Source organism: Mus caroli, unplaced genomic scaffold (genome assembly GCF_978045245.1).
Source record: "Mus caroli unplaced genomic scaffold, Mus_caroli_1 scaffold_3, whole genome shotgun sequence".
Taxonomy (NCBI): Eukaryota; Metazoa; Chordata; class Mammalia; order Rodentia; family Muridae; genus Mus; species Mus caroli.
Genome location: NW_028227258.1, coordinates 23,819,772 through 23,836,674, shown reverse-complemented (window position 1 = coordinate 23,836,674; position 16,903 = coordinate 23,819,772). Strand labels below are relative to the sequence as shown.

Here is a 16,903-nt window from a genome sequence, read left to right as displayed (position 1 = left end):
AATAGTTCTTGATTAAATAATATTATAATACTTATGACTAAGACATACTAGTTATATGATTATATGTTCATCAGCTTGTCAAATGTTCACAAAACTTCCAAATATCACAGTTTTCTATTGCTATTAATAAACTAGTAGAATATTAGAAAATTCATTTTGCATGACAACTATGAAGAAAAAGTTCCATTAGAACATTTAAGCCAAAGTACTAACTTGTATGTACATATTCTAATTTTTAAGTACTAATTATAAGCCAGCAATGGCTATTACACCTGCAATGCCAGAATTTGCAAGAGGGAAAACCCAAGTTCAGTTTCAACCCCAGATCTGGCAGCTCACAACTGCCTGTAACTCTAGCTCCAGGGGATCTTACAAGTTCTTCTGGCCTCCTTAGACACTCACACATATCTGCATATACTTACATAGATACACATGCACACACATAAATAAAAATAATGAAATATGAGTATTCATCAAAATATTTAAGTGTTTAAAGAAAATAAGTAATTCATTTCAAGTGAGTTCTTTATGGCAATTCTAGGAATAATGAAATATATTACTTTGTATTTCAGAGCCTAAAGAGGGGTAGACTGGTGTTTGTCTTGTTTAACATGTAGCAGCAGCAGTTAGTCTCAATTACCCAAACATTGTTCTCAATTGAAAGAAAGAAATAAAAACATGATGAATAATAAACCTATTAAAAAAAAACTATTCAGTGTCTCAAAACCCAAAGTGTGTTTATTCAGACCATATGGCTTGAATTAGGATTTTCAGAATAAGCTCACATCTGTAACATTTAGGATCACCTCAAAGTATCACTCATATCCCCAAAGAAGGGAATTGCAAAAGAAAAAGGAATCTCTACAAATATGGCCTGGGCAAGTAAAAAGAGCTTGCCTTTCCAGGATGGTCTCTTGCTGCTATGTTGAGGAATGCTTCCATGTTACCACATAGTGCTATTCTGTCATTTTAAAGTCATGTTGCAAACATGAACAGTGGCAGGTACGTCAGTGGAATAGAACTGAAGACCCAGAAATGAACCCACATACCTATAGTCACTTATCTTTGGCAAAGGAGCTAAAACCATCCAGTGGGGAAAAAGACAGTGCTTTCAACAAATGGTGCTGGCTCAACAGGTGGTTAGCATGTAGAAGAAGGCAAATTGATTCATTCTTATCTCCTTGTACAAAGCTCAAGTTCAAGTGGATCAAGGACCTCCACATAAAACTAGATACACTGAAACTAATAGAAGACAAAGTGGGGAAGATCCTTGAGCACATGGGCACTGAAAAAAAGTTCTTGAACAGAACACAATAGCTTATGCTCTAAGATCAACAACTGACAAATGGGACCTCATAAAATTGCAAAGGACACTGTCAACAGGACAAAATGGCAACCAACAGTTTGGGAATAGATCTTTACCAATCCAACATCTGATAGAGGGCTAATAGCCAATATATACAAGGAACTCAAGAGGTTAGACTCCAGAGAACCAAATAACCCTATTAAAAATTTGGGTACAGAGCTAAATAATGAATTCTCAACTGAGGAATATCAAATGGCTGAGAAGCACCTAAAGAAATGTTCAACATTCTTAGTCATCAGGAAAATGTAAATCACAACAACCCTGAGATTCCACCTTACACCAGACAGAATGGCTAAGATCAAAAACTCAGGTGACAGCAGGTACTGACGAGGTTGTGGAGAGAACACTCCTCCATTGCTGGCAAGCTGATACAACCACTCTGGAAATCAGTTTGGCAGTTCCTGAGAAAATTGGACAGAGTACTACCCAAGGACCTAGCAATACCACTCTTGGGCATATACCCAGAAGATGCTCCAACATGTAATAAGGTCACATGGTCCTCTATGCTCATAGCAGCCTTATTTATAATAGCCAGAAGCTGGAAAGAACCCAGATGGCCCTCAACAGAGGAATGGATACAGAAAATGTGGAACATTTACATAATGGAGTACTACTCAGCTATTAAAAACAATTAATTTATGAAATTCTTAGGCAAATGTATGGATCTGAGAATATCATCCTGAGTGAGGTAACCCAATCCCAAAAGAACACACATGGTATCTACTCACTGATATGTGGATTTTAGCCCAGAAGCTCAAAATACCCAAGATACAATTCACAAACCACATGAAACTCAAGAAGAAGGAAGACCAAAGTGTGGATACTTTGATCCTTCTAAGAAGGGGTAACAAAATACCTAAAGAAGAAGTTACATAGACAAAGTGTGGGGTATGGGGTCCCAAATGGAGGCGTTAGATAAAGGACTGAAGGAATAGAAAGGTTTTGCAACTGTATAGAAAGATCAACAATATCAACCAACCAGACCCCTCAGAGCTCCCAGGGACTAATCTACCAACCAAGGAGTACACATAGAGGGACCCATGGCTCTAGTTGCATATATAGCAGAGCATGGCCTTTTTGGTCATCAATGGGAGGAGATGCCCTCGGTCCTGTAAAGGCTTGATACTCCAGTAGGGGAATGCCAGGGTGGAAATGCAGGGAGTGGGTGGGTGGGTGGATGAACACCCTCATAGAAACAGGGGGATGGGGGATGGGGGATGGGATAGGGGGGTTCTGAGTGTGGGGGAAAACCAGGAAAGGGAATAGCATTTGAAATGTAAATAAGGAAAATATCCAATAAAAAAATACAAGACATGACATCAGTCATACATAAATACTCCAGCCTTCAGTGGATATAAAGCTTATCTTTATGTTCAGCAAGCACTGCTGACCACTAGATGATGTCATCTGCAGCTGCTCCAATGTTTCCTAGCCCTAGCTGCTCTGGATCATGTCATAGCATGACATGCCCTAGTTAGGTAAGGAAGATGGAGAGTACCTTTGTGAATCAGCAAAAAGTATATGATAAGCCAGAAAAAAAGTTTGTTTCTATATGAGGTCTGTGATTGGTATAGAATCTGTGATGATTAACATGTAAGATATGCAATGATTGGTGGGATTATAGACTAGCACGGGTGTTTCCTGGCTCTTTCCTAGCTGTATTAGGAGCCTGTTTGCTACTCTTAGGGAGTTAGTTGTAGATGCTTCTTATTTATATACTGATGCCACCCTATCTCCAGTGTTGGAATCATACGGCCCATTATAATCATCTCTGAAGTCAGGGTTTTCTAATCTTTCTAATGCTGCAACCCTGTAATACAGTTCTTCATGATATGGTGAACCCCAAACATAAAATTATTTTCATTCCTACTTCACATCTGTAATTCTGTCACTGTTATGAATTGTTGCATAAATATCTGTGTTTTTCAATGGTCTTAGGTAACCCCCGTGAATGGGTAGTTTGACTCCATAAGTAGCACTACCCACAGACAGAGAACCACTTTCCTAACTGGTCTTTTGTGCCCACTTGCTGTCTTATCACAGGCAGTGCAGAGAAGATCCTAATCAGAGCTTCCGTCCCCAGAATTGGCAGCATTGGTGAGGAAAAAGAATGTTTCAGTGAACAACCCAGAGTAAAGACCAAAAGATACCCAGATCTCAGAGAAGCAGAAAGCATCATAAGAGAGTCTAAGAGTGGCAAAGGACAAAAGGACAGAATCTAAGACTACTAAGAATGTGATAGTATTGAGACACAGAGACCATGAGCATCCAAGGGCAGGATCTGAGACACAGTTTCCAAAGCTGAAAAGAACCCAGATATATCTCAAGGGTGGAATGGATACAGAAAATGTGGTGCATTTACACAATGGAGTACTACTGAGCTATTAGAAACAGTGAATTTATTAAATTCTTAGGCAAATGGATGGATGTGGATGATATCATCCCGAGTGAGGTAGCCCAATCACAAGAGAACACACATGATAAGCGGATATTAGCCCAGAAACTTAGAATATCCAAGATACAATTGGCAAAACACATGAAACTCTAGAAGAAGGAAGACCAAAATGTGGTCTCTTAGAATAGGGAACAAAATACCCATGGAAGGATTTACAGACACAAAGTTTAGAGCTAAAACGGAAGGTAAGACCATCCAGAGACTGCCTCACCCAGGGATCCATCCCATATGCAACCACCAAACCCAGACTCTATTGAATATTCCAGAAAGATTTTGCAGACAGGACCCTGACATAGCTCTCTCTTGTGAGTCTATGACAATGCCTGGCAAACACAGGAGTGGATGCTCACAGTCATCTATTGGATGGAACACAGGGTCCTCAATGAAGGAGCTAGAGAAAGTACCCAAGGAGCTAAAGGGAACTGCAACCCTATAGGTGGAACAATGATATGAACTCCAGTACCCCCACCCCCAGACCTGTGTCTCTAGTTGCATATGTAGCAGAGGATGGCCTAGTCTGCCATCAATGGGAGGAGAGGCCCTTGGTCTTGCGAAGATAATATGCCCCAGTAGAGGGGAATGCCAGGACCAGGAAGCAGGAATGGGCAGGTTGGGGAGCAGGGTAGGAGAGTATAGAGGGGGCTTTGGAGATAGCATTTGAAATATAAATGAAGAAAATATCTAATAAAAAAGAAAAAAAAGGATATCATTATATAGGCATCAGTAACAGAAGTTTTTTAAAAAAAAAAAGCTGCAATTGCAACTGACAGTTGACAATGATTTTCAAGAAAAGTATTGTCTGTCACTAAAACTAATCACTTCCTGGATCAATAATCTATGACAGAAGAGTCACCAAAATCAATACAAAGAGCATTAACACTGGCAAAAATTAGTTTTAGTCAACGGAACATTTCAGAAAACTTGTTAGTCCTTGTGTTAGTTAACTTTCTATCAACATGATAAAATACCAAAGAAAATACTTAAAATAGCTTGGTTCAGAGAATGCTTGACTAGAATGCACAAAGCCCTGGGTTCTAGCCCCAGTACTGACTAATTCAGGCATGGGAGCAGATGGACTTGGGAGGATCATGAGTTCAAGACCACCTGTGGCTACATAAGGAGTATTCGGCCAGTGTGGACTATAACACCTTTACACTGATACTTCATACACTCTGATTCTTTTCAATTTATCACTATACACTGGATTTTATTTTGAATATACACAAAATGAATTGTTGAATTTCAGTTCACCCTTCAGAGTGATTTGTAGATAATTTTTAATAGTACAACTCACCAACACCCTCCCCCATAAACGGTTGAGACAAACAGAAAGTTCTCTTCCTTTCCTGAAACTTTTCAAAATTCTAAAGGAAAGAGAACTTTTAGCCATGATGTTAAGACTCAAAGAAGCAGATAAAATTAGTCTAAAGCCATTAGTAATGCATAACAGAAGAATTGTTTTACAAAATAAATTAAAAAATTATAGATTTTTCTTCACTGAGAAAGAAATTAAAACTTCAACATTGTTTAAGAAATGGTCTTATTTATTTGTTTCCATATAAACTTTATATACTTAGGGGAGATTTACAAAAAAATGTAATCTTTGGCATGTAAAAACATGGCATGTAAATAATTATTTATTAGATATTTTCTTCATTTACATTTCAAATGCTATCCTGAAAGTCCCCTATACCCTCCCCCCCCCCCTGCCCTGATCCCCAACCCATCCACTCCTGCTTCCTGACCCTGGCATTCCTCTTACTACCACTACTACCACCACTACAAACCACCACTACAAACTACCACTTTACCTTAGACATTACTATTAGATTCCAGGTTGGTTTCCTCAACAGAACAATGACTGGCAGAGAAAAACCTTAAGAGCATTTGTGTACATTTTTCTCACTACTTCTTACTCCATTCTCTAAAACATAAAAAATTTACTATATTGTTCCATGTTGAACTTGATAGGGTCTCAATAATTATCAGTAAAAAAAACAGCTGAGTTATCCTCAACATATGGTTATAAATTAACTCCCATTTAGTGGTATCATAAAATGTTTGATTTCAAAAATAATTATTTTTTAGATTAAAATACTTAGTATGTTCCTAATTGAAGAATAAAATAAAAAACGCAAGTCTCCTTCTTTGCTCTCTGTCTCCAGTACATTCTATATAACCTAGCTTTTAGCTTTGTTATGGTCCTTTATCTTCTAGCACAAAATGGTAGGGTAGAGTAAATATTACTAACATTTAGAAAATACTGATCAAATGTCTTTCCAGGAAAGTAATTACTGTGACCAGCAAGTGTTTGATTACTAGCTAGAGAAGAACATGTCTAAATAAAACATAAATCATGGATTATGAGTAAACATTCAATTCTGATGGCTCAATCATAAGGGGTCCTTTTATCCCTAATTTACAGTTCTGTGAACCTTGAGCTTCCAAGTATAGGTTAAAGCTTTGTATTATATTGAGTTATCAGAGATTAAAAGTCTACCTTTCTATGGGCTCTATGCTAGTGGTCCTCTGCTGCTGCAGGTTTTGAATCTACAGATCCAATCAAACACTGATTGAAAGTAATTTATAAAACTATGCCTGCACTAGATGTAGACAGACATTTCTGTCACCATCATTTCCTAAATAATACAGTACTTATGATATTATATTGCATTAAGTTAATTTAAAGATGAAAGTACTTGGGTATACATGCACAGGCCATATGCAAATACAAGTCATTTACATAAGGGGTGTGGAGATAGTCTGATTATAATAGCCCTGGCATTCTGGAGTCAACTCTCTGAAGGTACCAAGCTCTGCACCTTTAGCGTTTCTTCACTTTGATATTTAAGCTGATGTTCAGGAAAGCCTGGGAATAATGCCTTTACTACAGCAGATGACTGCTTCATTTTAAATATACATAAAAATGACCAAAAAGAAAGAAAGAAACAAACAAATGTATACAATAAAATAAAACCAAACAAGAACTCATCATGATTCAAATAAAAATCTTTAAAAGAATTAGAATATGCATCAGAAACTCAGGACCTTGAAACCTGAGCCTCTACAGCCTCAGAAAAATTCATCTATCTAATAAATTATGTAAAGCAGAGAAGTACTTTAGGACGAAAGACATTCCTTTGTAAAGTATCAGATACCTGAATTCACATTCATAATTCAGACTTTTTGAGTAATATACATTTCCAACAATCCATCATTTTAATTGGAATTCTGAAGTAATAATGAACCATTAGTTTCGAGGCAGATATCCAATTCCTAAATGTTAAAGTTGTCACATAATAATTTTTCAGAACTTAATAAATTCTAAAAGGTACAAAACAGCAGTACTGGCTTTTCTCTTAAGTGTACCAAGCTATTATTATACCTTTTCTGTTGGAATCAACTAATTATTGTTTAAATTAGGAAAAATGTAGGGTATCTTAGGGTTTTCATTGCTACAAAGAGACACCATGACCACAGCAACTCTTATAAAGGACAACATGTAATTGGGCTGACTTATAGTTTCAGAGGTTCAGTCCTTTATCATTGTGGTGGGAGTATGACAGCATCTAGACAGTCAGTCATGGCACTGGAAGAGCAGAGAGTTCTACCTCTTGTTCCAAAGGTCGCTAGGAGAAGACTAGCTTTCAGGAAGCTAGGTTGTGGGTCTTAAAGCCATGCCCATAGTGACCTATTTCCTCCAGGAAGGCCATACCTACTCCAACAAGGCCATGCCTTCTCCAACAAGCCCACATCTCCTAGTAGTGCTATTCTTCGGGGCCAATCATATTCAAACCACCACACAGGGTCTCTGAATCCTTTTGGTAATTTAAAAATGTCCAGGTAAGATTAGATGCTAAAAGGAATTTTCTTATTGGTCTAGAGGATTTTCAGTATATTTTATAGGCAGTGCAGAGTCCCCTGACCTAGTGAGCATCTGAGGAGAGAGGGGAGACAAAGGCCACTGGCTAGGAAATACAGATCCTGGAAAGAGAGATGCTGATCTCTGCCAACAGATGAGAGGACAGACATTTATCTGGCAGAGGTACAATGAAATGGGAGAGAGAATAGTCCTTGTGCTACCTTAGAGTCATGGCACAATGGCACAGTTTTTAAAATGGAGCACAGGAATAGGACTCATCTCTTCTTATAGAAGCAAGAGAGGAGAAAACGATGAATTATCAGACCCTGAGAAGGAAGATAGTCAATATGAAGCCTACTAGGGAAAGTGTGTGTTTGAACAGTGACCAAGGGTTCTATAAGGATAAGACAATTCTCCCAACACACCAAGCTACAAATAACTATATTATGGTGCAGAAACAAAGGGAGGTAAAGCAGCTGCCACTCAGCATCCACAAAGTCAGGAATACCAAACACTAATCACAATGCAACTAGAACTTAAAACAGGATAAATTCTCATTTTCCCTGAAATTTTGTACAGTTTCACAGTTATTTATTGATATGAGTTTTATCTATTGATCTATCTATCTATCTATCTATCTATCTATCTATCTATCATCTATCTATCTATCTATCTATCTATCTATCATCTCTAGTGATTATATATACATACATATATACTTATATGAGAATTTATACATCTATGTGTATATACATTTATCTTCTCATGGATACATATGCCCATTTTATCTGTTTAATAAAGCATTCCTATGAATATTTGTGGGCACATATCCATTCATTTTTTTTCTTAGGTAAACATTAGGAAGATGGCTGGAAAATACTGCAAGTTTGTGTTTGAGTAGCTAAGAAACTACAAAACTTTTCCCAAAGTGGCAGTATCATAATAGAGGCCCACAAGCAGCATCAGGAGTTCCAGCTGCTAAACAAGAGCCTTGCTAATTTCAGCCACAATAGTGGCTATGTATGGCTTACAGTGATTTTAATTTTCATTTCCCTGATGAATCACAGCATTGATAATGATTTCCTTGCTTCCTTGCATTCTGGGTGTTTTCTTTGATGGCACATCTATTTAAATCTCTTGCTGAAATTTTTAGTTATATCACTTGATTTCTTACTGTGCTTTCTGGATGTCTACACAGAGTGGATTCAAGTCCCTTACAACAGATGTTCCTCCTGTTTATGGAGGAAAATCTCCTTCTTCGCACGCTAGGTCATTTTTAATGTGCTGCCAGACATAAACTTTAACTTATGTGTTTATTTCTATAGTTATTCTTAGGTCTTCTTGCAGCTGACGTTTTATTATGCCAAAACAGCTTAATTCCTTTAAAAAAGTTATTATTAAGTGTGTGCGGAAGAACCAGTATAGTTCATTATCCAAGGATGATTCTGCCTCCAGTACCCAGATACCTGATGCTCTGGGAGTAATGAAGCTTTACTACCCTTGCTAGAAGAGACACAAACTACACTCTGCCTTGAGTGAACCCATGTGCTCCTTGCATTGGTTTTGAGTAGATTCTATACACACATGAATGAACTGTATGGACAGAATCCTACTTAAGTGCATCCTGCATAGCCCTCTGTATCGGCTTCTTTCCATCACCTGCCTCCAAACTCCAATCACCGTATCACTGTAGAGATATCCTTGCCATCTCTTAAACTCTGTGAAGCCACTGGACAACTCCATTCTCTTTCCTGCTGAGACGTGGGAAGCTTCACTTTGCAGGTAACAACGGTAGCCACTTCAGCACTAACCCAACCACTGTCTCCCTCTTAAGCACAGGGTCCCCAATGGAGGACCTAGAGAAAGGACCCAAGGTGCTGAAGGGGTTTGCAGCACCATAGGAGGAACAACAATATGAACTAACCAGTACCCCTAGAGCTCCCTGGGACTCCTGGCTCTAGCTGCATATGTAGCAGAGGATGGCCTTGTCAGTCATCAATGGGAGGAAAGGCCCTTGGTCCTGTGAAGGTTCTATGCCCCAGTACAGGGGAATACCAGGGCCAGGAAGGAGAACTGGGTGGGTTGGGGAGCAGGGGGAGGTGGGAGGAGATACGGGATTTTCAGAGGGGAAACTAGGAAAGGGGATAGCATTTGAAATGTAAATAAAGAAAATATCTGTTAAAAAAGTAAGTAAAAACAAACAAACAAACAAAAGGATAACATCCCTGTGCTGCCTGTTGTCCAGTATTTTAACACAGTTGCTTCATATCTGTCAAGTTCTGTTGGATCTATTTACTCCAATTTGATAAACAGAAGTCCCATGTGACCTTTTCACATTCTGTGTGTAGGCATGCATAAGATATGTTTACTGTCTAAGGTCAATAGTTTGAAACCAGGTCAGTTTCAAGGCTTATTCGACTGAACAGTGAGCAGGCACATCTGTGGTCAGTCAGACTTGAGGTATGACAGATTTCCTTGAGAAAGATTAAAGTTGCATTTGTCATTTTAAGTAAGACAAATAATACTCTTAATTGCTATTGTGAAACCTTGCATTTTGTCTGAATTGGTAGGATGTTGGAAGAATCGTATGACCACTATGAGCTGGAAAACTTCCAAAGACGTTCCTGACGAGAGCAATAAAGAAATTCAGCACTGTAGTTTTGGGGTGCTGTGTGATGCAGCATGTCAGTATTTAGAAGATGGATGTAATTTATTACACCAGAATTCTCTAAGTGGCCACTGTATGTAGGCAATCATGAATGTAAGAGAAAGATCAGCCCAAAGTGAAAGATGTTGGGATAGTAGGATTCTGAGATTTTAGAAATGTTGCTTGTAAGACCTGGGTGTGGCCCTGAAGAACCCTCTCCCTTACTCACTGTAAATGAGGTAAGAAAGGATTCATACATTTACAACAGATTGCTCAAGCAAGCATAGAAAGCCAACCGACTTCCATTAAACTGAACACTAAACATTTGAAAAATGGAAGAAGACGTTACTTTTCCCATTGAGTTTTGTCTTTGAAACTATGTAATTTCCATTAACATGTTTTTTTTTCCTTTGTCAGCAGTTTTTTTTAATTAGGTATTTTCTTCATTTACATTTCAAATGACATCCCAGAAGTCCCCCAAACCCTCCCCCCTACTCCCCTCCCAACCCACAACCACTTCTTGGCCCTGGCGTTCCCCCATACTGAGGTATATAAAGTTTGCAAGACCAATGGGCCTCTCTTCCCAATGATGGCACTAGGCCATCTTCTGATACATATGCAGTTAGAGACATGAGTTCTAGGGGTACTGGTTAGTTTATATTGTTGTTCGACCTATAGGGTAGGAGACCCCTTTAGCTCCTTGGGTACTTTCTCTAGCTCCTCCATTGGGGGCCCTGTGTTCCATCCAATAGCTGACAGTGAGCATCCACTTCTGTGTTTGCCAGGCCCCGGCATAGCCTCACAAGAGACAGCTATATCAGGGTCCTTTCAGCAAAACCATTGCATACACCAGCAAGATTTTGCTGAAAGGACCCTGATATAGTTAGCATGGGGTTTAAACTTTACTGTGAATTAACATTTTAAAATTTTATATGTTTGGTTATTTTTCCTAAAACAAAAATAATAAAAAATTTAATGTGGTTGATTTAAAAAAATCAATGGAAGACTAAGGATGATTAAGAACAAATACACACACATTTTATAACTTGTTCATATATGTGAGTGTGTGTGTTCATGTATATAATACACATTATAACAAAATATATTATTTTAACATAAAAACCAATTTATTTGTTTGTTTGTTTATGTGTTCACACATACTACTATATTCAGACAAATGCACACTTGCACAGAAATCAAAGGAAAGCTTGAGAGAGTTGGCTCTTTCCTTCCACCATGGGAAGGCCTAGGATGGAACTTGGGTCATCAGGCTTGGAAGTAAGTTCCTTTAACCCTGAGCTATCTCACCAGCATATTAAACAACATATTTAACTAATATTAAAATAACCTTTTTGAAGATCTCATCATTCTTTAGAAAGTCATGTTTAGAACAAACTACTTGAGAATTGCTAGGCTAAAATAGTCCATCCAGTATTCGTCAGCATAGAGATGACTTAAACCATACATTGTACAAGGTTTTCACTCTGAAACAGGATTCCCGTTGGTCTTCTCGGTGGTTTTCTAATATGTCATTCATAATTTATCTTGTCAATTCTTTCATTGAGAGCCACATCACATCTCCCAAGTCATTATAGCATCTAATTCTCCCCAGACACTGTAGCAAGGATCATTATATCATGGTGGTGGAGTAATTATATCTGGTTTTATTTTATTCACATTTAAAAGGACTTTGAACTCAGTAATTCATAGGTAAAATTTAAACTCCACAAGAGAAAGTGTTTCAGACATCCACCTATCACAGTGGAACTCTCTGGCCCCTTTCATACAAAAAAACTAAACTAAACAAAATCAAACAAACAAACAAAAAACCAACAACAAAACATAAAAAACCCACATGTACATCTTACATTGTTTTCCTTTAAAACTACACAAGTCATACAATGTGTTCATTCCTACCACACTTCAAAACTTAAGTAGTTGAAATAAATAAGAGCAAATAATCCCATCAAGGAATTTTCACACACACACACACACATATATATATGAAAATTCATATACTCATATATTCATATATATGTTTGTTTACTTGGTCTGCGGTTTGTGTATGTATGATTTATGTGAACATGTGAATCATGAGTCATGTTAGGAGATCAGAGAACAACTTTTGGAGTCTGTTCTCTCTGTCCATGTGGATGTAGGTTGTAGAGATGTCACTCGGGTTTCTAATTGCCTAGAAAGTGTCCTTACCCACTGAGGCACCTCTTCGATGACTTTTAATCACTGCAGGTAGCTGACTAGCAGGCTTTACTAACACGTTGTAACTACATAATAATTACTAAAATTACTAAAAAAAATCTTTCTAATCTGATAAATAATTATGTTTCAATATCATTGGCCAGGAATGATCCAAACAGTATGTCTTCTGTTGTTGGAAAACACCTTCCTTTTGCTCTATGATGTCTTCAATTTAGAGGATTTCTGCTCACTGCAATTGCTTAGAGATTCAGCAAAAGTTTTAATGGGTTGTAATAATGAGGATTTTTGTTGTTAGTTAGTTTATAAATAAATTTAAAGTTATTGCAGATTTTTAAATTCTCTCTGATGCTACTGTCGTCTCTCAAAACATTCAAGCAATGGCCTGGGCACAGGTTTAGAGCACTTAGTAGACTACACTCCCAAGAGAGTTCCTTCGTGGGAATACAGGCTGCTGCAGTTTACACTAATGGGGTCCTCCAAAGATGCTCCAAGGAGTGCAATCTATGGACCAGCCATGATGTTACTGTTATAGTTTAATTAATGTCCCACATGGAAGGTTATTGGAATCTCACATAATAAAAATAAGTGAATTAGTGTTCTTGTACTTTCACTGCTAAAAAATAAGTATTTTTGACCTGCTTCTGAACCTAGCTTGTTATCATACACATCAACAAAATATGAAACCTAATTATTTCACATCTTGCCTACAATGAAATGAAGTACTTATTATCTTTGATAACTGATGACGGATGAGAAGGTAAAATGCAGGCTGTATACATTTAAATAGACCCGTAAAGAACCATGGATGCTTTATTCTGAAAAAGTGGCAACGTCTCAGTGGCTAAGGAATAACTCTCCCTTATCAAGTTAGGCCCAAAATGTTTTCTTTCAGTACTTTAAAAAATGAATATTTATTTAAAGTATTTTAAAGTTGCTTTAAAAGGTTTTTCTCTTTTAAATTAGAACATCTACAGATTGTGCACTATCATTCCACTAAGCCATTTGATATGTTCTGTTTCATAAATGGACTGTGACAGGGAAAAGTGGATCAAGGAGAGATGAAACAGAGGGAAAAGCAAATTTTATTGTGTAGCATAAAGGCTCACAAAAGTTGCCATGCAGTGTTTTGGAGATCTTGATTAATTGAAATATCTAATTATTTAAAGTCCTGGCACATTCTGGACTGGAAAAGAATTATTTCTTGGTTTTATGTAGGTTTTTCAATAATGCATTTATAGAAATGTGACAAAGAGGAGACTTAGGGCATCTAGTTTCTTGACATCAAAACTGTGGTATTAATAATAACATCAATTATAGCAATACCTGTACACATTAGTGAACTAAAAGAAGGGAAACTTCGCTTCACCCCTTTAAGAAATCACCCCCCTAACCCTGCTGTTTAGTGTACTTCTGTGACTGACTGCTAGCTCTTGGCTCTTGGCTGACTCCAGTATGTAGGGCTGGTGGAGTCTGTACAGAGAGACTCGGTACATGAGCAAAGAACTTTCCCTACATATCCTGGATATCCTGGGCACTCAACTTGGAAAAAAAGTTGGTTTTCTTTTTCTTTCTTTCTTTCCTTTTTTTCCCTGCCTGCCTACTCTATCTTGGGATTCCCTAGAGATGAAACCCATGAAGATTTAGGATCTGGGTAGACTCTAACAAATATACAATCTCAAAGTGCAAGTCCAAACAGAGTTTAAAGTGATCTCAGGTGTAAATTCAATTTCATGCAAAGAAAGACCTAAATGGTTTCTTTAGCAAAGATGTTGAAATTAGGCCTCTGGGTCTTTCCACTGATTGTTTCCTGTTACATTGATTACAGTGGAAAATGCTAAAACAACCAAAAAAATCCTCAGAGAGCCATGTCAGCAATTGAAATTTACTACTTCTAGAAAAATAGCCTGTAATTTAGTGCTAAGTTCCTGGAGAAATAAGAGGAGAATATCAAGGATGGGCCTTTTATAGAGCATCCAAAGGGAACTCTTAGAGACAAACAGTGAGGTAGCACTTGATAAGTGGGATTAGAAACAGTGACATTCAATGGCAGATGGGAAACAACTAAGTCTGTCATCTAAGAGGTAGACTAAAGAGATTAATTACAATGACTGAACAGAACATGAAAGACCAGCCTAAAACAGTCAACAGGAGAGGGGAGAGAGGAAGGAGACTATCGCTGATCAAGTCTTTACTGGAGGGGAGATGTCTTACTTACGGTTTCTATTGCTATAATACATCATGACTAAAAACAGCTTGAGGAGGAAGGGGTTTATACTGTGTATACTTTCATACCACAGTCCATCCTCAAAGAAAATCAGGGCAGGAATTTGAGGTAGGGATCTAGAGGCAGGACTCCTTCCTGCATCTAAACTGTGTCTAGTCCTCTTTGGAAAACCTCCATCTCCAGAAATTCGTTATATTTTGAAACATAACAGTAGGAACATTACAGTTATAAAGTGGCAACAAAAATGACTTTATGATTGGGAGTCACCACAATATAAGACAGGGTACTGAAGAGTCATAACATTAGGAAGATTGAGAAACTCTAACCTATAAGCTTGCCAATGGGCAAAATTTATGGACTCAACACTTGATAGTATGCTTTGTCATATGTTTCTAGCTTGTTTCACGTTGACACAGAAGAAGCCAGGACACAGAAAAATAGACCACAGTAATTGTAATAACAAGTTTTCAGATCATTAAAAGTCATGATTCCTCAGATCTAAAATTGAATGATCATATAGTGGATGACTCCAGACACTAATACTGCACATACCATTACAACACTGCTGAAACACAAAGACCACAAGGCAGAGGAACTGGAGAGCATGCAGAGGAATGCTCATGAGTATATTTATCCTTAGTAACAGCAAGTGAGAAGACAAGGGAATGTTCTCCAGGACTGAGGATTAAAACCAGACTTCCATTAACAGCATAGCTGTTTTTCAATACCATTGCAAATACTGACACTTGACACCTATCAAAGTGGACCCAGGAAGTTTGCTATCAACGGAGTTCACTCAAGAAGAGGAACAATCCTAGGAGAAACATTTGAAATCCAAGAGAAGTATAACCAGTGTTTAAGCTCAGCAAACATTGTGTTTGTAATGAACAAAAACAAGAACTGTAGAAGATGGAATAGTTGTCTTAGGAAGTAGGAAAAGGAAGTAATTAATTAAAGCAAAATAGGACCTTCATAATTTTCAGAGGAAAATAAAGTAACAACAATAGAGGTGAAATTGTTGAACTTAATATGTAATTCTAGATGGTAACTGAAGAAACCCATTAGAGGATGCAAATGTAGTCATAATCCAAATAAGGACTCCTGCACACCCCCACTCCGACCCATGTCTCCCTGCCAAAAAACACAGTAAATAGAACATATAGACATCAACAAAAAGTATCATGGATCCAAGCACACATTTATAGTGTCACAGTCAATATAAGTTATATTTTATATGTAAAATAGTAAAATCTTTACAATAAATTCTTAAAATCAAACTATCAGCCATTTATAAGGTAGAGTAAAAAATAAAGTCTATAAAGATAATGAAATAAAAAATATAGCAAATAAAAGCTTAATGTTATAAGCATGAATAATCATACACATTGAACAAGGAGAATAAGTATGATTTTTGAAGAACACATAGACCATTTACTAATGATAAAATATCAGGCCATAAAAGAGCTCTATCAGTTTCAGACCAACTAAATAATATAAATAACCTTCATTGACCAACAAACAAAATTTAAATATTAACAACCAAAAGATAAGCTAAGTCCCATGTTTATTTTTCTTATCATGACAAAATAAGATATATAGACAATTTTCAAAATTGAAAAGGAGTAATACTTTTCAGATGGAATATTTGTAAAGAAATTGTAGTATTATTTTATAATGGGAAATAATGTGGTTATGTTTCTAAGAATCAAGCATTTAAAAGTTCAAGGCCTAAAGAGAAAATATATTAAACAAGGTATCAAAATTGAAAAGTTAAAAAAAATGATTCTTCAAATATTCAAAAGGTCATTACTTGAGAACATAAATGAGATTTGTAACAAAGCTCCATAAAATTAATCATTTAAAAAAAAGACTAAAAGAAAGGGTTTAATATTTCATTATGAGTAGAAAAGAGTTTTATGACAGTAAGATAATAAAGTAAACAAGCACTCAGAAAATTATTAATAAAAAATAACCTAAATAGAAAACATGAATAGTTCTAAAAATCTTAAGAAATATTCCAAACAGGTAATACAAAATGGAAGAACAACGGAAGAAGACCAACTGTTTCATATCTGGAATGGACTCATTATAACCATCAGACAAGTCAGGAGGTCTTTCCACCCATTTCTCAG

The 16,903-nt window shown here is 37.0% G+C and overlaps 1 protein-coding gene across 1 annotated transcript in view; it reads right to left on the bottom strand.

The window, feature by feature from the left end:
* Bank1 (B cell scaffold protein with ankyrin repeats 1) overlaps positions 1 to 16,903 on the bottom strand; it is a 288,847-nt gene that overhangs the window by 203,651 nt on the left and 68,293 nt on the right. The gene's annotated exons all lie outside the window — the stretch shown is intronic.